This window comes from Pleurodeles waltl, chromosome 5, assembly GCF_031143425.1.
Source record: "Pleurodeles waltl isolate 20211129_DDA chromosome 5, aPleWal1.hap1.20221129, whole genome shotgun sequence".
Lineage (NCBI taxonomy): Eukaryota > Metazoa > Chordata > Amphibia > Caudata > Salamandridae > Pleurodeles > Pleurodeles waltl.
In genome coordinates, this window is record NC_090444.1 from 383,937,136 (window position 1) to 383,944,742 (window position 7,607).

Genomic DNA, 7,607 nt, shown 5'->3' on the forward strand with positions numbered 1-7,607 from the left:
CCCTCAAATCAATAATCAATAACCATTTATAATCAATAACCAATACTCAATTAGTAATCAAACAACTAATTAGTTAAACAAAAAATCAGTAATTAGACACACCATGACCTTTCAGTCATGAATAACCACACCTGTTTATTAAAGGTTAATAAGTTTATTTCCCTATATTAACAAAGCTAACACAATATAGGTAAGTCTCAAAATCAAATGATATACGTATATGAACATTACTAGCTGTCCATAACAACGGAAGAAACGCAATCTACGCAATATCTGGATTATAATGCACTCGGTTATAGCAATGCAAATCACCAATGAAAGTAACTGAATTTGACTAATTGCATAGATGGTCAGCATAACAAGATTTCAATTCAGCATGGTGCATCAAATGAATACCTCAACTAACCTCTGATTACCATTGGCATGTGGGGCTTCATGCAAAAGAATTTAATCAACATAAGTTTAGAAAACTTCTAGTTTAGGCTCTGTCAAAATAAGCAGTTGGTACCTAAGAAGGAAAATACAATGAGTAATACATTTATCCATTCATAATTACCAAATACAATCAGCATTCAAGGTAAGTCTTCGTCCTTCAGGTACCGGTTCGATCAGCATGGGGCAGATTTCGAAGGGGCAAAGTTTAAGTCAAGTTTTCCTAGCGGCAGCAAGGAAAATGGGGCAAAAGTTATCTTATGGGCAAGACGGGGTAAAGTTAAAGTTAAAGTCTCTAGGGTGAGAATTCTTTAGAGACTCTCTTTCTCTGGGATAGAGAAAAAGCATCAAAGTGTCATCAAAATGGCTTCTAAAATCTGGCTTCAAAATGGCATCAAAGAAAAATGTCTGGCTTCTCTTTGTCCGGTGGGTTTAAGTAAGAAAACTTTCCAAATTCTTCAGGGTCTTCCATTGGAATGTCCATGGGGTGGTTTCTCTTTAACCAATGAATAGTGTTCTTCTCTTAATGTTCACTTACGCATAAGGTGTCCTTGGAGTTTTGGAACACAAGTAGCAACAAAGTTTGCCAATTATTTCTGTATCAGTGTCTTTATTTTCTGCAACTGCAGAAACTGACCTTGCTTCAAAGGGGATGAAACTTGCCTAGCACGCAACTTTTGAGATAAGTGTATTAGTCATTCTACTGGAAAAATACAGCTTTTAAAGTTAAAACATGTCTTTGTTAAATACAAGTGAAAACTACGCAGTTAAAATTGAGACCAGGCAACTAGGCCAAAGCCTCTGCTAAATTTAAGCTAAGCAAATAACAGTTTTAACGAGAAAATCATAAAATACATCTGCAATTATGACGGATTACTACATTGTCGATTCTTCATGATTAATCAAGCTAGTTTATGCTAATGGCGAAGTACTTCGTGGGCACATTTTCTACACACATTATTTTTCTCTGCTAAAATCACATTGCCTTATACGATTTTGTTACATGATATATGAATGTTTGTGAGCCTTTCTTTTTCTGCTTCATCAATCCCTCCTCTGATGACTAATTATGTCATCATATTAAATCTTCCATCACAAATTTATTTCATTAAAATTCTGTTTTAGTAATTTGGCATTTCAGTCAATTCCCTTTTTCTCTTCACTCCCTTTGATTTATTCCCTGTAGATTTCTACCATTCTCTCTTGTTCTTTCTTTTCTATTCTTCTTTTGTTTCTTGATTTTAATGTTTTAATAGCTTTCCATATTCCCCAAATACCTATTAAGCAAATTAATATTATTAATATTCCTTTTACTATTTTCAGTAATAATCCGTTCCAAATGTTGCTGAGCCAATTTCCCACGGAAGCAAATCCTTTTCCAACCTTTTCCCATATTCCTGGTTCTTTCAATTCTTTCAAATCTGTACTATCGTTAGTTAAATTTGTAAGCATATTTCTAATTTGCCTACTGTTGTCTGGTATATATGAACAACAGTGACGTGCACTAAGTATTTTGCAAATGCCGCCATTCTTTGCTAAAAGAATGTCTAAAGCAAGCCGATTTTGAAGAGTCATAGCTCTTTCTGCAGCAAGTTCAGTATCCATCAGGATCATTGCTCCTGAGAATTTTGTCAGCATGTTATCCACAATAGTAGACAACTTTCGTATTTTGATTGAATTCAATATAACTCCTACTGAAGTAATCATTGCTCCAAATATATCTCCTACCACACCAGAAGCTGTCTCCCTTTTCTGAATACTATGTAATTCAGACAGCTTTGGAAATGTCTTTAAGTCGTCTAGTCGATAAATCTTTGGAAATACTATTCCCAAATAACATCTCCCATACCATCCTTTTGGAAGACGATAATAGGCATTAAGTCCACAAATATAGTATACCCCTGGAGTAGATGGATCTAGGCCATTTAACATGAACGTCCATTTACTCTGGAATAAAAACACGTGTTTACATTCACTCGTTCCTACAAAGATTGTGTCATAGTATGATTTAGGTCTATATATACAAAGTTTCCCTATGTGTAATGCATCTAAAGCTAGTTTTCCTTGGGTCTTTATTGCGGCAAAAGCATAGTTATTTACAGATGTCCTTTGGTGTAATTCTTTTTCTAATTTTTCCTTTACCATTCTCCTTCTATCTTCAGTGTGATCTAAAAAGCTTTTCTCTACGGGTGAAAGCAAGCATGTAAGGTTTTCTTTATGAGCGTGAACTGTGGAAAAAGGTGATAATGGTTCAAAGAAACCCCTAACTAATTTTATATAATAATCTCTTGCTACTTTACTCAAGTACTCTATTATGGGGACATATGAAAATACGACATCATGATTGGAATAGAAGTATTGAATATACTCCTGGCCATAAAATCTAGTTAGTAACAGACTACATGTTATTCAATACGTAAGAGGCATGCTATGATATGTCACCCCTTCTATTACTGAGGAAGGTATTTGTGTACATATATAACAATCTTTCGCGTCCATTGTCTCAACATACTCATTCAGCAAGCGATAGAAGACGTTAGAAGAAAGTTATTTCTTGTCATGTAAATATTTTTCGTCTTGTTCGAATTTCTTCAAAGGAGTTAATTCAGTAGTAGTTTTAAAGGTAGAAGCATCATTCACATCTCTTTCATTCCATCCATGCATTCCAAGAATTATTACCATAATTATTAGTACGCATGCAATTATTAGGCCTATACACATATATTTACAATATTTCATTTTATGTCCTTGTGTAGTACTGCCTGCCATGATCTATATAGAATCAGAAAGTTGAAGACACTTTATCAAATCAAATTCGCATATATATATATGTATATATATATATATAAAGATGAACGAGGTCAAAGTTCACACGGTTTTCTTTAGCAGCTAAGGGCCAGATGTAGCAAAGGGTTTGCGCCTCGCAAACGGCGAAAAACGCCGTTTGCGAGGCGCAAAAGCCTCTCTGCTATGCAGAAATGCATTTTGCGAGTCAGATCCGACTCGCAAAATGCATTTCCGACTCGCAAATAGGAAGGGGTGTTCCCTTCCTATTTGCGACTCGCAATGCTATGCAATTTCATTTGCGACCGCGAAAGCGGTCGCAAATGAAATCGCTGTTACCATCCACTTGAAGTGGATGGTAACCCATTCGCAAACGGGAAGGGGTCCCTTTGTGAATGATCACAAAAACAATTTTTCAGAGCAGGCAGTGGTCCTATGGACCACTGCCTGCTCTGAAAAATACCGAAACAAAAGGTTTCGGGTTTTTTTCTAAGTGCAGCTCGTTTTCCTTTAAGGAAAACGGGCTGCCGATAGAAAAAAAAAATGCTTTATTAAAAAGCAGTCACGGACATGGTGGTCTGCTGTCTCCAGCAGGCCACCATCCCCGTGACTGCCCATACTCGCAATGGGGTCGCAAACTGCGACCCACCTCATAAATATTTATGAGGTGGGTCTTTGCGACCCCATTGCGAGTTGCAGAAGGTGTCTGAGACACCTTTATGCATAGCAAATTGCGACTTGCAATTTGCGAGTCGCACGGACTCGCAAATTGCAAGTCGCAATTTGCTTTTTTCCTACATCTGGCCCTTAGTCTCTTATCGGTTTAGCAGCTTTGTCTCAAAATCGGTTTCAAAAGTCAATCAGGTTATCAATGTCTTATTCGGTAATGTTCATGAAATTTCACCTTTCAAGTACCAAAGTGTCGTTCTGCTTCTTCGTTTTCAAGACTAAGAGTCAGAAATTAGTCTGACCAATCGTTAGTGGCTGTGTATGCCCATTCTGGACCAGAATATCTTCTGCTCGGTATTCTTTTCCTTTTCAATTTTGCATCTCCTTTCGATTCCCTTTCGCTTATGTCTTGTTCTTTGGCTGTGTCTTTTTCTTCATTCGATGTGGTTATGATAGACACTTCCTTTCTCTTCTCCTTCAATTTTGGCCATTTGTTTTCGTTCAATGTTTCTTTAGACTTTGATATGCTTTGTCTCCGTTTCACATTGCTTTCACCTGATGGACCTGCAACCGGTTCTGGAAGAATTGGAACACTTTCACTTTGCTCTGTCTTGTCTGCCTTCACCTGGGAGATCAGTCAGGTCTTCTCCTTCTTTTCCTGTATCGTCTGCTTCGGGGAAAGCCCTCCTCTTATTAGGCTCTCCTGCTTCTTCACCTGAGATAGGACCTTTGTCACCTCCTGAGGCTTCTTCTCTGCTGTCCTCAAAAGGATCGACTTCGTCTTCCTCAGAGACTATTTCTCCTGTCTCAATTTCTTCTTGTTCGCTTTCAGGCTCTCTTCGTTCTGTTTCAGTGTCTGGTACTTTCCTGTCAGCTGTTGGTAACTTCAGTGCTTCAATTTCCTCTTCTGTGAGACACGTCACCCTTTTCGTGTGACTGGCGTGAATCCAGTTGGGAACTCCCGCACACTTCACAGCGGTGGTAGTTGTCAGAATCACTTGGAAAGGTCCTTTCCAACGGGGTTCCAAACATGACTTCCTCACGTGCTTCTTTATCACGACCCAGTCACCTGCTTTCAGGGTGTGTCCTGGACCTTGGATCGGTGGCAAGGTGGTTGCCTCCACCTGGTGAGAAAAAGAGCGAAACACATCAGCCAGACCTTTGCAGTAGTCCAATACCATATAATCTGTAATATTTACAAGAGTATTTGCAGGAACTGCTGGAAGTCTCATGGCTCTGCCCAGGAGAATTTCGTGTGGTGATAGTCCAGTTTTTCTATCAGGTGTATTTCTCATTGACATTAACACCAAAGGCAATGCGTCAGGCCATTTTAAATTTGTGGAGGCGCATATTTTCGCCATTCTTGATTTCAGCGTGCCATTCATTTGCTCCACTAGTCCTGATGCTTCAGGGCAGTAGCTACAATGCAATTTTTGTTCAATGTTGCACATAGTAATTTAATTACTTTGTTATTGAAGTGACTTCCCCTATCTGATTCTAAAGAGATCGGGAATCCAAAACGTGGTATTAGTTCTCTCAAGAGTAGTTTTGCAACTGTGAGACTGTCATTTCTGCGTGTAGGGTGTGCTTCAATTCAGTGACTAAAAATACGCACAATCACCAACATATATTTTAAGCCTGCATGCATAGGCATCTAAATGAAATCCATTTGCATCCTGCTGAATGGCCCACCTGCTCTTCCAATGTGGCTCAATTTTACTACGGTTCCCTTCCCTGCGTTCATTTGTTGGGAAATGACGCAACAATGGCAAACTGCTTCAGCAACTTGGCGGAATTTGGGATTACACCAATCAATTTTGAATAATCTAATCATAGCATCTCTTCCAATGTGTGCTTGTCCATGGTACAGCCTAGCTATTTGCGTCAAAAGACTGTCTGGCAAAACCAATCTCCCTTCACTTGAAACCCACAAATCATCTGGTGTCTTTACGCATTGTAATTTACTCCATGAGAGTTTTTCATCCTTACTAACATTATTTTGTAGGAATTTTAATTCTTCGATGGTGTCCACAACTTTTAGAGCAAAGGCTTCACTTGGATCAAGTTCTGGTTCATTTATCAAATTCCATTCGTCTAAGAGCAATATACAATTCAATGCGCAAAACCTTGCGACTTGATCTGCATATCCATTTCCCAAAGAAACAAAGTCTTGTGATTTCGAGTGAGCACTGCATTTTACCACTGCTACTTCTCCTGGTAACTGGATAGCATGTAACAATTCTCTTATTCTTTCACCATTTTTCACTGGTGATCCTGAAGAGGTCATAAAGCCTCTTTGTGACCACAATTGTCCAAAATCATGCACTATTCCAAATCCGTACTGACTGTCAGTGTAAATGGTGACTTTCATTAATGCCGAAAGTTGGCAAGCTCTAGTAAGGGCTACTAGTTCTGCTACTTGTGCATAGTAAATTCCTTGAAGCCAAGATGCTTCTAGAACACCAGTTATTGTACACACAGCATATCCTGCTTTTAATATTCCTAGTGCATCTTTGATATCAGGTCTTGGTTTAGTACAAAATTCAGTCACCTGAAGACAATCGTGTTCGATGTCTTCGGCATTTTCAATTTCAACATTTTCACTGGGAAACAAAGTTGCTGGATTCAATGTAGTGCACCTTTTTAATTGCACATTAGGTGATTCCAAAATTATTGTCTCGTACATTGTAAGCCTAGCACCAGTCATGTGCTGTGTTCAGGAATGTGTCAAAAGTATTTCGACTGAGTGAGGGACCATAACTGTTAAAGGATGTCCCATCACTATTCCTTCACTCTGATTCAGGCTCATACCAACTGCTGCCACAGCACGCAAGCATCCTGGTAACGCTGCTGCGACTGGATCCAAAGTAGCTGAAAAATATGCTACTGGTCTGTTTACGCCACCATGGGCTTGAGTCAAGACAGACAAGGAACATGCATCACGTTCATGACAAAACAATGTGAACAGCTTTGTGTAATCAGGCATACCTAAAGCTGGAGTTCTGCACATGCATTCCTTTAATTCAATAAAGGTATCCATTTCATCTCTTTTCAACACTATTTCATCCTGCGCATCTTTCTGGGTCAGTTTCAGTAAAGGTTTGGCTAGAGTTGAGAAATTGGGAATCCATTGGCGACAGTAGCCCACCATTCCCAAAAACTTTCTCACCTCTTTTCTCGTTCTGGGTGGACTCATTTGAAGTACACTCGTTATTCTTTCTTTCATGATTTTTCTTGATCCTTTTTCTATTTGGTGACCCAAATATTTCACTTTCTTTTGGCAGTATTGCAATTTCGAAGGAGACACTTTGGGGGTCATTCCGACCCCGGCGGGAACCACCAGAAGACCGTACCGCGGTCAATTGACCGCGGCGGTCATTCTGACTTTCCCGCTGGGCCGGCGGGTGACCGCCAGAAGGCCGCCCGCCGGCCCAGCGGGAAAGCCCCTTCAACAATGAAGCCGGCTCCGAATGGAGCCGGCGGAGTTGAAGGGGTGCGATGGGTGCAGTGGCAAAGCAGACACTGAAAATCTTTATGGGGCCCTGTTAGGGGGCCCCTGCACTGCCCATGCCAGTGGCATGGGCAGTGCAGGGGCCCCCAGGGGCCCCACGACACCCGTTCCCGCCAACCTGTTCCTGGTGGTAAGAACCGCCAGGACCAGGATGGCGGGAAGGGGGTCGGAATCCCCATGGCGGCACTGCTTGCAGCGCCGCCATGGAGGA